The following is a 19,211-nucleotide window of genomic DNA, read 5'->3' on the forward strand; positions in this document are numbered from 1 at the left end:
CCCCGTCTTCATGCTTGGCCTAGTTCACATGGTGGTGTTAAGGTTCCAAGAGCAGCAGGAAAATAGTCTGCCTAGGCTTGAAACTCTCACAACATCACTTGCACTGAATCTAGTAGTCAAAGTAAGTCACAATTCCTGCCCAGATTCAACAGGTGGGGAAATAAACTCCACAAACTCCACACTTGCAAGGAGTGGCTGCAAAGTATTGTGACCATTTTTGCAATCTACCACAGTTACCTACACAATTTTTCAAGATGTCTCTGGAAGCATCACTGGGAAAATTAAGAACATGTGTGGGTAACTGTTACTTGGCAAAAAAAAATCCCTCTCCTATGAAGTATCCCCAGAGCTAATTTCATGTCTCTGTTCCTCAGGCTATAGATAAAGGGATTTAACATGGGTGTCACCACCTTATACATAACTGAAGCAATTTAACATGGGTGTCACCACCTTATACATAACTGAAGCAATTATGTCTTTGACTTTGGAATTGTTTGATGAAAGAAAGAAGTAAATCATTGCAAGAGCCCCATAGTACAAAAACGCCACAAAGAGGTGGGAGCCACAGGCGGACAAGGCTTTGCAGATCCTCTTGATGGAGGGGACCCTCAGGATGGTGACCCCAATGGGGATATAAGAACCCAAAATACTACTGAATGGTAGGAAGGCAAAAACTCCCCCCTCAGTGAGGATAGCAAGCTCATTGAGGGAGGTATCTGAGCAGGTCAACTTCAAGAGTGCAGTGAGATCACAGAAGAAGCAGGGAATGATATTGTCAGCACAGAAGGAGAGGCAGGACAGAAGGACCGTATGCAACAGGGCATGGGCACAAGAGAAGAACCATATCCAGCCACTAATAAGACACACAGCTCCTTCCTCAAGACGATGGTGGTGTAGTGGCGTGGGTGACAGATGGCCACATACCTGTCATATGCCATCACTGCAAGAAGTAAATTGTCAAGAGAAGCAAAAAGAATGAAAAAATACATCTGGGAAACACATCCCACATAGGGGATGGATAAGTGCTGCGTCTGCGTGTTCATCAGCATCTGTGGGGCAGTGACAGATGAGAAAGAGACGTCAGAGAAAGCCAAGTGGCTGAGGAAGAAGTACATGGGGGTGTGGAGGCGAGAGTCCAGCCTGATGAGCAGGATGATGAGCAGGTTCCCCAGCACTGTGGTCAGGTACATGACCAGGAACAAAGCAAAGAACATGCTCTGCTCCCAGGAGGAGAAATTCAGACACTCTGCTCTGGTTCTCCCTTTTCTTTCTCTTCTTAATCTCTGCTAGGGATAGAGGGAGTAGGAAATATCAGGGCTGAAATATGGCGGTTATCGTCACCATGTGTGCATTATAGCCACACGCCTTTTTTCCTGGAAACTGTGTCAAAATTCAGACAAACTGCACATTTTGCTGTCTGAATCTTCTGCCTACCAAATTCTAGTCACAGAGTGCATCAGATTTCCAAAGGCAAACAAGATTTCCTTCAAAGGAGACCAGTGTAAATTTCTACACTTATTCAACCATGTTCCAGATGCCATTCTTGGCCCTGGGAATAGAACAGAAAATAAATACCCAATCCTCTTCCCTCTTGAAGCTCACATTCTATTACCACATTATAGAGTACCGATCAAGAGCCGGGGCTTTGCAGCCAAGCGGCTTGAGTTGGATTCCAACCTCAATAATTTACTGTCTCGGTGGCCTTGGGTACTTTGTCTATGTACCTCAGTTCCTGGTCTATAAAGCGAGAATAATATTATTACCCAGGTATGGGGATGTTGGGAGAATTGCATGAGTTGAATGCATGTGATAGAAGAGTGGCCTGCACATAGTTGGTATGCAACAATGCTAGCTATTATTACAGCAGGACGTGTTAAACAGATAAATCTGGTATCAAACTCCAGGAACTCAAGAGAACAGAAAAGCAATATGGGCATCAGACAAGACCCAGTTGCTGGCCTAGAAAAATTGTTAACTTTCTGGACTTTCACGCTCCCTGGGAAGGGCAAAGGCTCAGGCCGTGGACCCTAGGGATAAATTTCCTAATGGCAATGATCTTAGAAACATTGTTTCTTCTTCACATTACCCAACTCGTTTATTCTCCATCTCCATCTCCCTCTCCCTCCCCTTCTCCCTTTTCCTTTCCTCTCTCTCTCTGCAATGTAAGCATACATAGGCAGTGAGAGGCTTGAGAATTTGCCCGGGGTCCTTCCCAGAGCCCTAAGGACTTGCTGATAATGTAGGATTTCAGATATCTATTAGAATTCATAGTTAGGGGCCTGCCCCATGGCGTAGCAGTTAAGTGCACGCTCCGCTGCTAGCGGCCTGGGTTCGGATCCCAGCTGCGCACTGGCACACTGCTTGTCAGGCCGTGCTGTGGTGGTGTCCCACACAAAGTGGAGGAAGATGGGCATGGATGTTAGCTCAGGGCCAGTCTTCCTCAGCAATAAGAGGAGGATTGGCATGGATGTTAGCTCAGGGCTGATCTTCCTCACAACAACCACAAAAAAGAATTCATAGTTATCTGATTAACTATGACTATTTCCCAAAATTTACCTTAGCTTTGATCATAGTTGATATTTAATGAGCTTCTACTAGGACATAGTCATTAATAATGGTAAATTTACGTTTCAGGACACAATGTTAGGGTGGTTACATAATTAGTCCAAAGTCACAAAGGTAATACCTGATGCAGTCACAATTCCAATCTATGTCAGTATGATCAGATGCCCTATTATTCACCATTCCATTGGTCCTGCCCCTCGTTCACTTGGCAGAAAATCCTGGGCCATGTTTGGAATTGTTTCAGGGCTTCAAAATTATCCCAGCCACCTGTGTGATTATCTACCAACACTCATACTTACACATATGATGACTATATTTTATTATCCAAGCCAGGACACTTTTAAGAGTGAAAGAGAAGTTGTATAATAATCATACCAGGACAACAGATCCACAGCAAGACTTTCCCGGGAAAACCAGAATGTATGGTCAGCTATTTATACCACGCTTTCTAATCTGCAAAGGATTTTTACATGTATTTAATTACATTATTCAGAAAACATTTATTGAGTGCCTATAATTCCTTCACTGGGAGTTAAATCAGAGTTAGAGGTCACATACAGAAGCCCTAGAGAGGGAATCCAGTGAAAGACATCACTGTAAGGCATGGATATCTGATAGAAGAGCCTCTTCAAAGAGGAGCTCAGCCAAGCAGGTCATCTCAGTCAGTGGGGACCAGGAGGAGGGCAGTGAATTAAACCTTCTGCTGAGACTTGGCTGCACACTGGCATTTATTAGATCAGACTTGTCCTTGGAACTCAAGCATCTCTGGGAGGAAATCCAGAAGTTATGTGTCAAGTAGGATCTTCACATTCAATGATTGGACCAGGAGAAATATAATCTTGATGCAAGACCCCCTGTGTGAAAGAGGCAGCTGGACACACGCTCAGGAAGGAAGAAGGGAAGCTGTCAGTTGGAGTTTGAAAGAACCTCTTTGGATGTTTCCTTTGCCTGTGCACAAAATACTCTGCCTTGATTAGTCAAGAAATGACTAGGGAGTTAAGAATATCATGCATTTAAGGAATAATCATGATGCTAGTGCCCACTTAGTGCGTGTTTATAACACGCTACATAGTGGATTAAATACTTTCATCTCATTTTACAATTCAGGCTTCTGAGCCTCGCAGAGGTCGAGCCCAGGTCATAAAGCTATGGAGTGTCAAAATAGGAGATTTGAATCAAGATGTTTGTGACACCAGAGCCTAAGCTCTTAACCACTACTGTGTTCCTGAGAGTAGAAAAATGGCACTGTTGAAGGCCAGGGAAGAAAAGTGCTCTCAGAGTACTGTGGGGCCTTCAACTCACATGGACAAATGCTTTACAACTTGGCTTGAGGAGGGCACTACTTTAAGTTGCCTGTCTGTCTGAAATAAGAGGAGATAAGACATAAGAGGAGAATGTAACTATGAGTCTGTTTATCCAACATATACACACACACGTTGCCTGATCATGGTTTTAGTTTCCTGTCTTCTACATTCATTCTAGGTTAACATAGTCAGAGTGTGAGTGTTTTAGACATAAAAATACACATACAGTCACACACACACATATACAAGATATTAAAAGATATTTGAATGTCATAAAACCAGCAAAAAACTCAAATTAAGAATAGATAAATATCTCTAGAAAACATTAAGGAAAAGACAGACAATGTCAGGGAGAAAAAACTGTGAAAAAAAATTAACGTTTCACCAAAAATAAGGAAATCCAAATGACTGATAACCAAATGAAAAGACATCAAGTTTCATTGATAACCTGAGAAATTCAAGTTGAATCACAATGGGATCCCACTGCATACCCACCAGGTAGACAAATGTTGACAAGGATGTGGAGAAAAGGGAACTCTGCACTCTCTTGGTGGGAATGGAAATTGGTGCAGCCACTTTAACAACAATAAACAAACACATAGGGACAGAGTTTGGATTGGTGGTTACCAGAGGGGAAGGGGGGAGGGAGGAGTGTGAAAGGGATAATTCGGTGCATGTGTGTGGTGATGGGTTGTAATTAGTATTTTGGTGGTGAATATGATGTAATCTATGCAGAAATAGAAGTACAATGATGTACACCTGAAATTTTTACAATGTTATAAACCAATGTTACTGCAATAAACAAAAAATTAAAAAAAAATTTAAAATAGAACTACCCTAGGATCCAGCAATCCCACATCAAGGTATATATCCAAAGGAAATGAAAACATTATCTCAAAGAGATATCTACACTCCCATTTTCACTGCAGCTTTATTCATAATACTTAAGGCCTAGAAACAACCTAAGTGTCTGTCGATGTGTGAATAGATAAAGAAAATGTGGAATATATATATAATGGAATATTATTCAGCCATCAAAAAGAAGGAAATCCTGCCGTTTGCAACATCATGGATGTACTTTGAGGGCATTATGCTAAGTGAAATAAGTCAGACAGAGAAAGAAAAATACTGTATATTCTCACTTATATGTGGAATCTACAAAAAAATAGAACTCATAGAAACAGAGAGTAGATTGGTGGTTGCCAGGAGCAAGGAGTAGGGGGTGGGAGAAATGGGTGAAGGTGGTCAAAGGGTACAAACTTCCAGTTATAAGATGAATAAATTCTAGGAATGTAATTTACAGCATGGTGACTATAGTTAGCAAGACTTTGTACATTTGTCTTGTATTGTATTTTTGAAAGTTGCTAAGAGAGTAGATTTTAAAAGTTCTCACCACAAAAAAAGAAAAAATTATAAACTATATGAGGTGATGATAGATGTGTTAACTAACACTATTGTGGTACTCACTGTACAATATATACTTCAAATCATTGCTTTGTACACCTTAATCTTACACAATGTTATATGTCAATTATATCTCAATAAAGCTGGAAATGAATAAATGAATAAATACTTGTTGAATGAATGAGTAGAAAGAAGGAAGATCACACGAATAGTGACTGGAGGAGGCAGGACTCAAACCCAGGGCTTTGTCTCTGTAGTACATACTTTTAATTTGGGGATTAAAAATTAAACTCAAGCTTGGGGCTGGCCTGGTGGCATGGTGGTTAAGTTCGTACGCTCTGCTTGACCAGCCCAGTGTTCATGGGTTCGGATCCTGGGCGCGGACCTACACACTGCTCATCGAGACATGCTGTGGCAGTGACCCACATACAAAATAGAGGAAGATTGGCAAAGATGTTAGCTCAGAGACAATCTTCCTCACCAAAAAAAAAAACAAAAATAAACCCCCCCAAAACAAAAAAAATAACCCAAATTAAACTCAAGGCTAAGGAAAAAGGCACACATATTGCATGAGACAATGGTTTACACTGTGGATAATAGCAGAATGTGTAAGTCCTATAACATTGTTGTGAGTGATGTTCACCATGATACAGTGTATTCCCTATATAAAAGTGAAAAGGAAATTTTCTCTCTGGTTGCAGTGCCAGGAAGAGTTGTTATCCTCATTTTTCAAGTGAAGAAACTGAGGCTTCTAGAGGATAATAAACTTGTTAAAAGCAACCACGTGGCAAACTCACCATTCTAATAAACATCTCCTTTCCCCAACAACAACCCTCAGCACACTGCTCTGAGCATAAACTCTGCAAACACATAGATTCTTTTTCCAAAGCCCTTTGCTAAATATGATAATAATGTTTGCCTGACCCTGTGCTTTAAACATACATAAGCTAACATTAACCTAATCCCACATAGAAAAAAATCTAATCTACATCCATCCACAGACACTGGAAGGCACATACACACCATTGATCTATCCACTCTGAATCCCCTGAACACTGCACCCTCCCCATATTGACCTGCCCAATTCTAGAAGACAGCTCAAGGCACATCTGAATCTGCAACCATAAAAATATTCACCCACATAAATATCCACCCTTGATAATCTGCAATTGGGGGAACTGAAGCAAGCCCTTGAGACGTTGCAGTGAGGTTAATAAGCTCTGAGCTTAGCCCCCATATCTGAACAAGAAGCCTCAGGGGTCCCTTTATCCCCTTGAAGTCAGATCTGCTATCTGTGATTCCCATTCCACTTTCTCTGTTTAGAGAGATCACAGGACAAACTCCCCTGAGAGTTCATCACACCTCAACTCCCTCCACCTAACGAGGGCCCCAGAGGCCAGCAGAGCAGAGCTCAGGCTCATGAGAAGTTGCCTGGGCTTCCATGCTCAGGAGAGTCTTTGCCATTTGAGTCAAGGCATCTCTGCCTTCGCACATGCAGAGCTAGGACAGCACCCAGATACGAAGGTGAGCTGCGGTAAGCTGGCCACCGCCTTGACTTCTCCAGCCCAGTTTGGTACTTACTCTGTCCTCCTTGATAGTTTCAAATATTTTGTGCATTAAGAACTCATAAAGTCCAACTAAAACTTCTGTCTGGCTTTCGGTTTTAAGCCCATCCACTTTGACCTCTAGGGCATCTACACGGTATGTTTTGGTGGAAGCAAAACCCCATCAAGAAAAAAAAATCTATTGTATTCCCAGCCTCATCCACTTACCCTGTGCTTTTAGAACTCTTTTTCCTGTAAAACCTTCCTCACTTTTTCTAATCAGCATGGATGATCCTTATGTCTCCAACCTGGAGCACCCAACCTCATTGATTAACTTAAATCACCCATTTTTTTGTATTCTGCATTCCCCAGGCAGCTCTTTCACAAATGATTCATTTTTGAATATTGATCTGTGACTGAAAAATTTCTCTTAAGATATGATATCTCACTTGCTATTCATAAAACATCAGGAAGCAGCTTGTGATCAGGTGATGGAGGACAAATCAAACCCCTATCCTTTGTCTTACGTCCAGGGCTCTGTCTGCTGCACAATCACAAGTCCATAGACAAGACACGCCCCAGTCGAGCATGGCCATATTTTCCACTTGATTTTGGCCAGTTAACGTGGGTATTCAAATTTTCGAATTCCACCATCTGTACAACACAGAAAGATATGTAATTCTTGTAATTATAAAGATAGATTCTGAACATGGGGGAAGAAAGCTTGTCATTAAGGTGCATATAAGGGTAGTTCATGTAGGAAATTATCAGCGAAGAAGACAGTATCTGTGAATGACTTAGACAATGCATATACCAAAACATGAGTAGGTGAAGCATAAGGTTTGAGAGAATGAACTTCAGAGCAAGTTAGCTTGAGATTCAAATCCTGATTACTATTCACTTCCTGAGTGACCTTTAGCAAACCACTTCACCTCTCTTAGCCTCAATCTCCTGATAACAACACATGTCTCATAATCCCTTATCATGGGATTTAATGAGATACTAAGCATAGGTTTGATATGTGATATATTTTCAATATATATTCGTGGTTATTAAATTATTGATTCACTCAAATCATTCAATGCAGAAACAAATATTGCTTCTATAAGATCTTGCAAAATCATGAAATTTATCTGATAATTTGGCAGTGAGGGATATATTTTAGATGTGAATCAACTGATTTTGAGAACATCCAGGAACAGCAGATAAGGGAAGACGACACTGGGATTGATGAGGATCAACAGTTTCTCCTGAGTGTTTACAATATGCTTGTCTCTCTTCTAAGTGCTTTAAATGCATCATCTCACTAAATCCTCATGAGAATGTGGCTGTTTGTGTCCAATATTACACATGAGGAAGCTGAGACTTCAAAATGTTTAGTAACTTACAACTAAAATGTAAGCAATTAATTGTTAAATGACAATATATTAATGTATATGTTAATATAAATGTTTTTTAAATGCATGAAAATTACAATGTAATAGGCCTATTCAAAATGTGTGAAAGAATATGCTGCCTCTAAAGAAATTGTTTTAAACACTTTGTTGATATAAGTATGTTCACTGTAGAGATTTTTATGGTAATCAAGAATATATGAATAAGTAATGTCTCAAAATGTTTGAAATCTTTATGTAATACGTCCACTCATAAGGTATGGGTGATTATGTTGACTCTAAAAAACCAATTTAAAGCACTTTGCTGATACAAGATCTCTCACTGCAGAATCTTTTGTAGCAGCAAGAAATGGAGGCCACATTGATGTCCATCGCTAAGTAACTGAATATGACTGAAAAAAACATAAGCATATTTTAAAAATTAAAATGTTTTTCATAGATATTTTTGTATACATATATGAGAGATGAATTTTAAAAGCATGAATTGAACGCTTAGCAATGCATGTCCATCCTTTACGAATAAGATTTAAGACAGGGGATTAAAGAAAGGAAAAGCAATTTACAAAAAAGAGGAGACTTGCACAGATTGATAACGATAGCATGCCTTGAGTTAAGGAGAATTAATCTCTCAGCCTGTGCCCAGAGTAGAAAAAACATCATTTTGTTGAACTGGATTCAACATTCCTCTTAGATTTGCCCTGTTGGTTATTTCAGCAAACCCTAGTTTTTTTCCAAGACAATGCAAAGATGAACTTTAGAATGACACAACTGAACTTGCTTTGATAAGGAATGAGTGTCCTGTGAACCCCACTATGTAAAATACCTCCACCCCCAGGCCCCATCCACCTCCAGTCCCTTATATATTGCTTTATTTTGTTCACAAAATTTATCCCTACCTGACATTATATTACATATTTTGTTCGATGGTGATCTATCTCCCCAACTAGAATATGAGCTTCACAAAGGCAAAGATCTGGCTCTTTTTATTGCTGTTCCTTGAGCAAGGCAAGAGTGCTTTTCACAGAATAAGAACTAATGAACTTGAATCAGAGAGCTCCACCTCTGATGGTTTCTAAAAGAAAACTCATTCTTTCCTCCAGCTTTGGAAATAAGGCCCTTGTGATGTCTGTGGATTCGGGAAGGGAGGACCACATCAAGGACCGTAAGGCTGACAAGCTGTCCCTGCACAACAGCTAACTGTGACCAAACAGAGAAAACAAAGACTTGCTGGATTCTCATGATTTGGGTTATGGAACTGGAGCATGTTAAATAATAGAACTTCTTGTATATAACTAGACCCAAGTCAATGGAAAGAGTCAACCAAACCAGCAGTGGCTCTGAGTTCATCCTCTTGGGACTCTGCTCCAACCCTGATGACCAGAAGCCACTCTTTATCCTCTTCCTCACCATGTACCTAGTCACTATAACAGGGAACCTGCTCATCATCCTGGCCATTCGTTCTGACCTCCAACTCCAGACCCCCATGTATTTCTTCTTGAGTTTCCTATCTTTCACTGACATTTGCTTCACAACAACTGTTGTCCCCAGGATGCTAGTGAACTTCCTGTCAAAGAAGACCATCTCCTGTGCTTGGTGTCTGACACAGATGTATTTTATTTATGCTTTGGGTAACTCTGACAGCTGCTTTCTGGAGGTCATGGCCTTTGACCGCTATGTAGCCATCTGTGACCTCTTCCACTATGTCAGCACCATGAGCCACCACTGCTGTGTGGGTCCTCTTTTACAGCAGCCTTGTATTTACCAGGGGAACTTTTCGGGCTCACATCCAAGCAGAGGTGAGCTAACCTCCTAAGAAGCAGGGGTGCACTATCCTACTCCAGAGGATTCCAAGTGCAGTAACTAGAGTGTGAAAAGACCCCTGTTCTCATTAGGCTTCTCAACTCTCCCAGGCAGATCTCAGTCCTAGCCCATTATGGCTGTCGGTGAAAGCAAATTGCTCTGCCCTTACAAGGCACTCAAGAAGTGACCCCTGAGGACTTGCTAATCCAGAGCTCATCACCACTGACACAACTATCAAAACCAAATGGAGATAAATGACATCATGGAGGACTTCCTAAGCATGGGTCCTCTGTATAGATGGCTCCATCTATTTTAGGTCAAGGATTCACGTAGAATTTAGTGAAAACAATGTGTATCATTCCCAGAAAAAACTAATTTCTACATACATACGAAAAGTACATGCCATGTCAGAAGGGCATAGTCCCCTGTAGCCCATCTGACAATGCTCTAGGAGAGTCAGGGGTATCTCTACATTAAGAATCACTGTCCTTAAGTAAAGTAAAGACTAACTTGAAGTAAGCCAGACCTTCAGAGAGTGGCATACCTGGATGTACTATGGGCCCATTAGGATCACTTGGGCTAAATTGGAACTTGAAGGATGTCCCCTAGGCCTCCACCAAGGACCTTTAGAAGAATTTGCTCTGTTTCCTCTAAGGACCATGTTGAGATGGCTTTTATCTGTATTGCACAGTAATCTTTTCATGAAAATCCACAAGAAATATTTCTCTCAGATCATAGAGCCAGAACTGGGAGTGTATCTCGTAAATAGTTGATTTATTTTTATCTCTTGGATACTGAGAACCATATAAATGACCTTCTTGCCCTCTTCCCTTTGGTTATTAGTGAGCTCAGAGTTAAATGAGCTTCTATCAAAGGATCAGAACTTCCTACTGATTTTGTATGCTCACTTCACACTCACCATCCTCTTCCTAATATCTTAGCTTTTTTCCTTCTTGTCCCTTAGCTATTTTTAATTTGTTTTATATTGTTTGTTGTATCTATCTTTCTAAACAGCCTCATTCTTTTTAGGAGAGGATAAAGTAGATAAAAAGGAAAGAAAAAGAAGAAAGGCAGGAAGAGAAGGAGAGAGCAAGGAAGGAGGAAGCAAGAGTGGAGGGAACAAACCCAGCCAACCAAGCACCTGGGTTGTTCTTTTTCATGTGAATCTGGGGTATCTCAGAGTATAATTTCAGGAATCTAAAATATAGATTAACAGAAAGTCTAACCTCTCTCCTGAACATGCCTACATCTCCTTCGATATGTATGGCAATTCTTGAGGATGTTTCCCAGCATCATATGAGCGATGCCTGCATTCTCCTTCTTGACCCACCAGCCAGCAGGACTCCCTGGAGGACAGATGACTCCACATCAGCTAAAAAGAGGACAGTAACTTGAACGAGCTGCTTGGCCACTGTTGCAGCTGAAACTAGAACAATTCTAAGAGCTTCCCCAATGGATAAAACATATAAAACATTATTCTGACTCCATAGTGAAAATCCAACACTAATAAGCCCCTGACATCAACATCTCTTGAACAAAAAGAACCTGATACTACCTCAGAAACCAACATAAAACTCTAATCTACCTTCATCACATGCCCCTGGACAAGCACGTGCTCACACACAGACACACACACTCACAACAACCACACTTTTCCATTGCCTGAAAACTGTTGTTCCCTCATATTAATCTAACCCAACCATACCCCCAAAATAATAATAATAACAATTCACCACTATTAACACGACCCTGTTCCAAAATACTCACCATTGTTCCTCAACCCTTATTTCCCTACAAATGTAGAAGCTGAGTCACACCTATGAGATATGACCATGAAACCTAAGAGGCTCTGGGAATATTCCCAACACCAAGTATGAGGCACCTGACATTCTCCATCGCCTTGGGCTGTGCTTTGCCTTCTAAACTTGGTGAAGGCACAGAGTAGAGTTCCCCGAGGGAATAGCAGGGAGATAGAGTTCCCTGTTCCTTCAGAGCACAAGGGGTCCCAAGGAGGCCTTCAAAGGGAGGTTAAACCATTATGGGCTGGGAGAGGTCTCAGGACACATCATTCCTCAGCTCGGTGACTCTGAGCAACTCTGCCTTCTGAAATTAGGAGTCAGGATGGTGCTGGTGACCACAGGTGGGGAATGAGAAAGGAATCTGAAACAGTGTTGGGGAATCTGTTACCCCTGTGTACCCTGTGTGCTGCCCCTCCTTGTCTTGGTTTCCTCTGGCAGAGGTGAGGGACAATGTAAGGAGGCTGGAGCCTTTAGCTGAAGTGTGGATTTTGAGTATATTTTCAGACACAGTGAAGACAAGGTTTCTGCATCTGGAGACACTGCAGTGGAGAGAAAATATCTGGAAGTGGGAAGCAACCAGGACTCAATAGTCCATGATTATACTCCGCACCTATCAGATATGCCTTCTTCCCTGCCCGCCATCTGAGAACAGTGAGTTCCAAAGTGTCCCTCAATGAAACCTTGTCAAAAATCATTTTGAATGTTTTCATAAGATATCAAGGAATCCAGAAAGGGTCCATGCGTTATTGTCAAAATTTAGCCAATGAAACCAATTGCTATCTATGTATAAAAAAGAGAATGGGTCATCACTATGACTAAGCCTCTGGTTTTCACTTGTCTGGTTAAGTGCATATCAGGTACACTCCCAAAATTTAACCATTTCTTGTTACTTACTTTACCAAAATATTTTTTCTCTGCCTCATAGCATAAATAGCTAACTTTGGGGGTGGGGGTGCTGACCACCTGCCAGGCATTGTGCTTTTACATGCTTTAGTTCATCGAGTCCTCCCAACAACTCTAAGATAGGTACTCCCATTACCTACACTTTATGAATGGAGATACTGTGTCACAGAGAGGTTAAGTAACTGGCCCTAGACCACTTACCTGATAAGGGACCAGATCCCACACCTAGAAAGTGGGCCAGAGCCCATGCTCTTAGCCTCCATGCAGTATTACATACACCACAGTTAAAGCATTTCTTCTCAGGGAGAAGCCAAGAGGCTTGGGTTCTAGTCTTGGTTCTAACAAAAATGTGTCATGATATTTTTTTTCAATTTTAATAATTTACAGATACTTGTCCTTTTTTTTTTAATTTTTTGTTTATTGCAGTAACATTGGTTTATAAGATTGTATAAATTTCAGGTGTACATCATTATACTTCTATTTCTGCATAGATTACATCATGTTCACCACCCAAATACTAATTACAACCCATCACCACACACATGTGCCTAATTATCCCTTTCACCCTCCTCCCTCTCCCCTTCCCCTCTGGTAACCACCAATCCAATCTCTGTCTCTATGTGTTTGTTTATTGTTGTTATTATCTACTACTTAATGAGGGAAATCATACGGTATTTGACCTTCTCCCTCTGACTTATTTCACTTTGCATAATACCCTCAATGTCCATCCATGTTGTCACAAATGGCTGGATTTCATCGTTTCTTACGGCTGAGTAGTAGTCCATTGTGTATATATACCACGTCTTCTTTATCCATTCGTCCCTTGATGGGCACTTAGGTTGCTTCCAAGTCTTGGCTATTGTGAATAACGCTGCAATGAACACAGGGGTGCTTGTACCTTTACAAATTGGTGTTTTCAAGTTCTTTGGGTAAATACCCAACAGTGGAATAGGTGGATCATATGGCAGTTCTATCCTTGATTTTTTGAGGAATCTCCATACTGTTTTCCATAGTGGCTGCACCAGTTTGCACTCCCACCAGCAGTGTATGAGAGTTCCCTTCTCTCCACATCCTCTCCAACACATGCTGTTTCCTGTCTTGTTAATTATAGCCATTCTGACGGGCGTGAGGTGATATCTCATTGTAGTTTTGATTTGCATTTCCCTGATAGTTAATGGTTTTGAACATCTTTTCATGTGTCTGTTGGCCATCTGTTCTTTTTTTTTTTTTAACAGATACTTGTTTTTGTTTATTTGTTTGTTTGTTTTTGTGAGGAAGATCAGCCCTGAGCTAACATCCATGCCAATCCTTCTCCTTTTTTTCCCCCTTTTTCTCCCCAAAGCCCCAGTACATTGTTGTATGTCACAGTTGCACATCTTTCTAGTTGCTGTATGTGGGACACTGCCTCAGCACGGCTGGACAAGTGGTGTGACGGTGGGCGCCGGGGATCCGAAACTGGGCTGCCAGTAGCGGAGTGCGTGCACTCAACCTCTACGCCATGGAGCTGGCCCCCGAAAGTGTCATGATTAAGGTCCTTCTTCCCACCAGACCTCAATTTCTCCCTTCTTTAAAATGAGGGAATTGAAATACATGATTTCTAAAAGTTTTTCTAGCCCAGAGCTCCTACGAGTAATTTCAAAGTTAAAGCAATACGAAACCAAGAGACACCTTCCAGGAGAGAAGGCTCCTGCCATTCCTGGCTGCTCTCTGCCCCACCTGCAGTGAATTAAATGGAGTGCTGCCCTTTAGACAGAGACTTGAGGGCCACCAAATTTCTTCCTTACATCTGTTCAGAATCCTGAGTGATCATCCAGGCATTCTTTCATTCCACAATTATTTGTCAAGGGACTATTTTCTTCCAGGCACTGTGCCAGTCGGGTGGTGTAACAAAGAACCAGAGGCAGTTCTCACACCTGTGCAGCTCAAGTGGGGAAGGCAGTTGTGTAAGTACTAAGATTCATTCCCCATATTGTGTGTGATAGAGGCCCCCAATCCAGAATTGGTGGAAGAATGGCAGACCAGGCTTCCTAAAGGATGTGATATCTATCGTGAGCCTGAAGAGTGAGGACTAATCACTAACAGACAGAGGGAATGGGCATTTCAGAGAGATGGAACAGTAAGTCCCTAAGTTAAGAAGAAGCAAGAAATCCTGGAATACAAGAGGTCAGGGAGGGAGCCAGAGATGGGTCCTGCTCCAACCTGACTGGTGCCCTCGTAAAAAAGGGAAGTTTGGACACAGAAACACATATCATAAAGGAAGAGGATGTAAAGAGACACAGGGAGAAGACCACCATCAAGAAGCCAAGGAGAGAGTCTTGGAACAGACCCTTCCCTCAAAGCCCTCAAAAGGAACCAACTCTGCCAACACCTTGATTGTGGACTTCTAGCCTGCAGAACTGTGAGAAAATAAATTTCTGTTCTTTATGCCATTCAATTTGTGGTACTTTGTTACAGCAGCCCTAGCAAACTAATACAATGACTTATTCAAATTCGCATTTTAGAAAAATTGATCTGCCTACAGTCTAGAGAATAAATTGAAGGGGACAAGAATGACTGCAAGGAGGCTATTTTGGAGGCAGGAGATGATAAAAGTCTCTGTTAGGGCAGTGACCCAGAGACTGAGAGAAACTGACAGGTTGAGAGACTTTGTAGAGGCAAAATCTCCGGGGCGGTGTTTGGTCTCTGTTTGTGTTCAGGTAAACACGCGGCCAGAGCAAAGTCTAGTCAACCACCTGTTCAGGAATCACAGGCACAAGGTCTATACATAAAGACAACATAGGACCATGCTGAAAAGTCACCTCTTTCAGCTTAACACTCAGCACCAACTTTTGAGGTGCCTGCAGCTTCAACGCCAGGTGTGACTTCATTTTCCCCGCAAATATCTATCGACCATTCACAATGTGCCACACACTGTACAAACTCTGGGGACATAATGGTGAGGTAAAGGAAACAGGATTCCAGTGTATTACATCAAGAAGAAGACAAATATTAACCACTAATAAGTGGAAAGGGCTCAATATGTCTTAGGCATAACTATTATTTGATTTAATTGCATACTCATTTTCAAATCATACAAATAAATATGTCTCCTACAAAATCTCAGAAACTCAGGTGAAGGGTGGTCAAACAGTGAAAAATGTGAAGGCTATGAGATTTTGCAAAGAAACACAGACTCCTTGCTTTCAAGACCATCCAGGAACATCTGACAGAGAAGAGGATTTGGGAAGGAAGTAAAGGAAGAAGTAAAGCAAGTGTTGGTGAAAGAGGAGAAGGCTGGTGGTGCAGGGAGGTATATACTATCTCTGTATTACAGATGAGGACACCAAGAATCACAGATGTTGGTAATCAGTCCAAGACTACACAGCCAGAAAGTGAAGGAGCTTATTTCAAAATGTGTGCTCTTAGCAAAGGCACCATACCATGCTTGTTGCTTTCCAGTACGTCTGTCACTACACCTGTATTGTTTTATTGCATTTATTTGTTAAAAGTTTATCTTCCCCTCTAGACTACAACCACCTAAAGTGTAGGAACTGAGGAGCCAGGCTTGATGGCCTAGTGGTTAAAGTTTGGCACACTCTGCCTCAGTGGCCCAGGCCCGTTCCTTGGAGCAGAACCACGCTACTTGTCTGTGAGTAGCCACGCTGTGGTGGCAGCACACATAAAAGAAATAGAAGGGCATACAACTAGGATATACAACTATGTATGGGGGCTTTAGGGAGGGGAAAAATTAAAGAGAGAGAGGAAGACTGGCAACAGATATTAGCTCAAGGTGAATCTTTCCCACCAAAAAAAAAAAAAAAAAGAAACTGAGAATCACTCATCTTTGTGGTCTCACTGTTGGGTTGCAATTGAGTATTTAACACAATGATATCGAATAATTGTGACAGCATAAACCTCCAATGTCTGAGTGTTTTAATAAAGAGGTTCATATATAATACAGCTTTTTTTCTGAGTTTTGATGAAAGTGTTGGTTCCAAAAGGGTGACTAAACACTGTGTGCCTGTGTCAAAATTCGTCTTATGTACTTGATCCACTTAGTTGTTTCAGTTTTTTTGTTTATTTGTTTTGTTTTGTTTCCAAGGAAAGTAGAGACATGAGCCTCCACCTGACATATCTGATAAGTACTTATGGGGAACTAGAGAAATATGCATCACTGAGGTTCACCTGGGATTCTTTCTGAAAGGAAATCCACTCTCTGGTGTCCTCGCATTTAACACAGGTTAGAGTTTTTTATTGTTCAACTTAATTTTAAGAACTGTGAAAGGGAACAGAATCATGGACCATTTATAGGAATCCCAGGAGAGACAGGATTAAATTGAAACTTGTTGAATTGAAAATTCTAGAATTTTCTATATTCGTTGGTGTATGCAGAATCATGGAGAGCGTCAACCAAACCAGCAGTGTCTCTGAGTTCATCCTCCTGGGACTCTCCCTGAGGACCAGAAGCCACTCTTTGCCCTCTTTTTCACCATGTACATAGTCACTGTGGTGGGAAACCTGTTCATTATCAGCTCTGACACTCACCTCCAGACACCCATGTTTTTTTTTTTCCCTCAGCATCTTATCCTTCATTGATGTTTGTTTCACAACAACCATTGTTCCGAAGATGCTGGTGAACTTTCTGTCAAAGAAGAAGTCCATCTCCTATGCTGTGTGTATGACCCACATGTATTTTCTCCTGGCTTCTGCCAACACAGAAAGTTACCTCGTGGCAGCCATGGCCCTTGACTGCTATGTGGCCATCTCTGATCCCTTCCACTATGTCATCACCATGAGCTAATGCGACTGTGTCCTGCTGCTGGCCTTCTCCTATTCCATATCTCACCCCCATTCCCTTCTTACTAGTTCTTCTGATAAATTTTCTTCTCTTTTGTGACTCCAATGTTATCCACCACAATGAAATTGTAATTAACACAAAAGGATTGAAAACCTTGGTAACTCCCTTTATATGTGTTATTATTTCTTACCTACACATCCTCATTACTGTTCTTAAGATCCCCTCAGCTGCTGGAAAAAATAAAGCTTTCTCTACCTGTGGCTCCCACCTCACCATGGTGACTCTCTTTTATGGAAGCATTATTTACGTTTATTTCCATCCACTTACACCATAAATGACCAGATGGCAACAGTCATCTACACAGTTTTGTCCTCCATGCTGAATCCTTTCATCTGTAGCCTGAGGAACAAAAATATGAAGCAAGGCCTGAGAGTGCTGATGAGCAGGAGGAAGTCCTAGGCAGCACCTTCGTTGGCAGGCTCAGGAGTGAGTCTTCTTCTGTGAGCCCTTGTTTCTGCTGATTCCTGGTATATATATCAAGCTACCAGAGGTTAGCATGCCTAAACCAAGTGTTAATAGGAAATTGTATGGATGATGAGACTAGAATATTGCACCCAGTCTTATATATTTGTAATGTATAGTGTATAAAATTAACATATATATGTATATATGTATACATATCCTACAGGTATACCCACCAATTAAGGCCGCCTTATTGGGTCCCCTAATTGACCCAGGGTCTTTGCACTCATTCCTCATTCCTCCCTCTCATTCTCTTTTCCTATTCACTCTTTTCAAGTGCAGCTGAAAACTAATATTTTTCATTAATTTTTCTTGACCCAATTCTCCTATTCAATAATTTTCAGTTCCCAGTATCCTTACTTATTTGAAGAAACAGCTGCAATCAGTTATTCACTTTGCAGCAGTTTTATTGTCTCTGAAAGTTACTTAAGATGGTAGTGTGTGTGTGTGTGTGCACGCGCGCGTGCGTATGTGTATGCGTGTGTAGGTACATGCATGTGTTGTCTTTCCCATAAGGTTAGGACCTCCCCAATAGCAAAGACCCACAAGGCAGAGAATAGATGATGTCTCCTCCTTTTCTGGGATCTCTCTCAACACAGTGTCTGGGTCTTGAACACAACATATCATCAAGAGTGGCACTCAGGACCCAGTTGACTAAGCAATTCAGGTCCAGCACTCCAGGTGACCAGCCAAATGCAGTGGAATTAAGGTTTGCTTATGTGTCTATGCCCTGGCTTCCTTCCCTTTGTCCCTCTGACAGCTCTTCGTCCGTCACTCTCCCTGAGCCTCTTTTTCACGTCATTGTCCCTAGAGATGTTTATATTTCCAACATTGCTACCATCCTTGCGTCTGCCTACTTTCTAAGAAGAGAAGATCATTTCTCAGTAATAAAGTTTATTCTGAGTGGCTTTTGAAGACAGAACTGGACACAATATCTATAAGAATTGGGAAAGTAATTCCTGGCACAGAATAAGGAAGAAACTCAAAAGTCAGAGTTGTTGGAAGGTGACATCTACCCTCATTAGAGAAGGGTATTGCAAAGACAGTTCATACATGAGGCAGAAGTTGAACTAGATTATATTTAAGGTCACTTCCAATTCAGAGAAATTGTTTAATATTGAAGAGCTTCAGATTCCTTATTCTTAAATCTGACAACAGTAATATTTTGTAATAACGTGTACGTCCAGGTAAGACAGACT

The 19,211-nt window shown here is 41.4% G+C and overlaps 2 pseudogenes; one reads left to right on the plus strand and one right to left on the minus strand.

Annotated features, from left to right (window-relative positions):
- Positions 1–281: 281 nt before the first annotated feature.
- LOC131393820 (olfactory receptor 1J4-like) lies at positions 282–2,112 on the minus strand (annotated as a pseudogene).
- A 7,405-nt stretch (positions 2,113–9,517) lies between these two features.
- LOC131393821 (olfactory receptor 1L1-like) lies at positions 9,518–17,949 on the plus strand (annotated as a pseudogene).
- The last annotated feature ends 1,262 nt before the right edge of the window (positions 17,950–19,211 follow it).

This window comes from Diceros bicornis, chromosome 28 (assembly GCF_020826845.1).
Source record: "Diceros bicornis minor isolate mBicDic1 chromosome 28, mDicBic1.mat.cur, whole genome shotgun sequence".
NCBI lineage: Eukaryota > Metazoa > Chordata > Mammalia > Perissodactyla > Rhinocerotidae > Diceros > Diceros bicornis.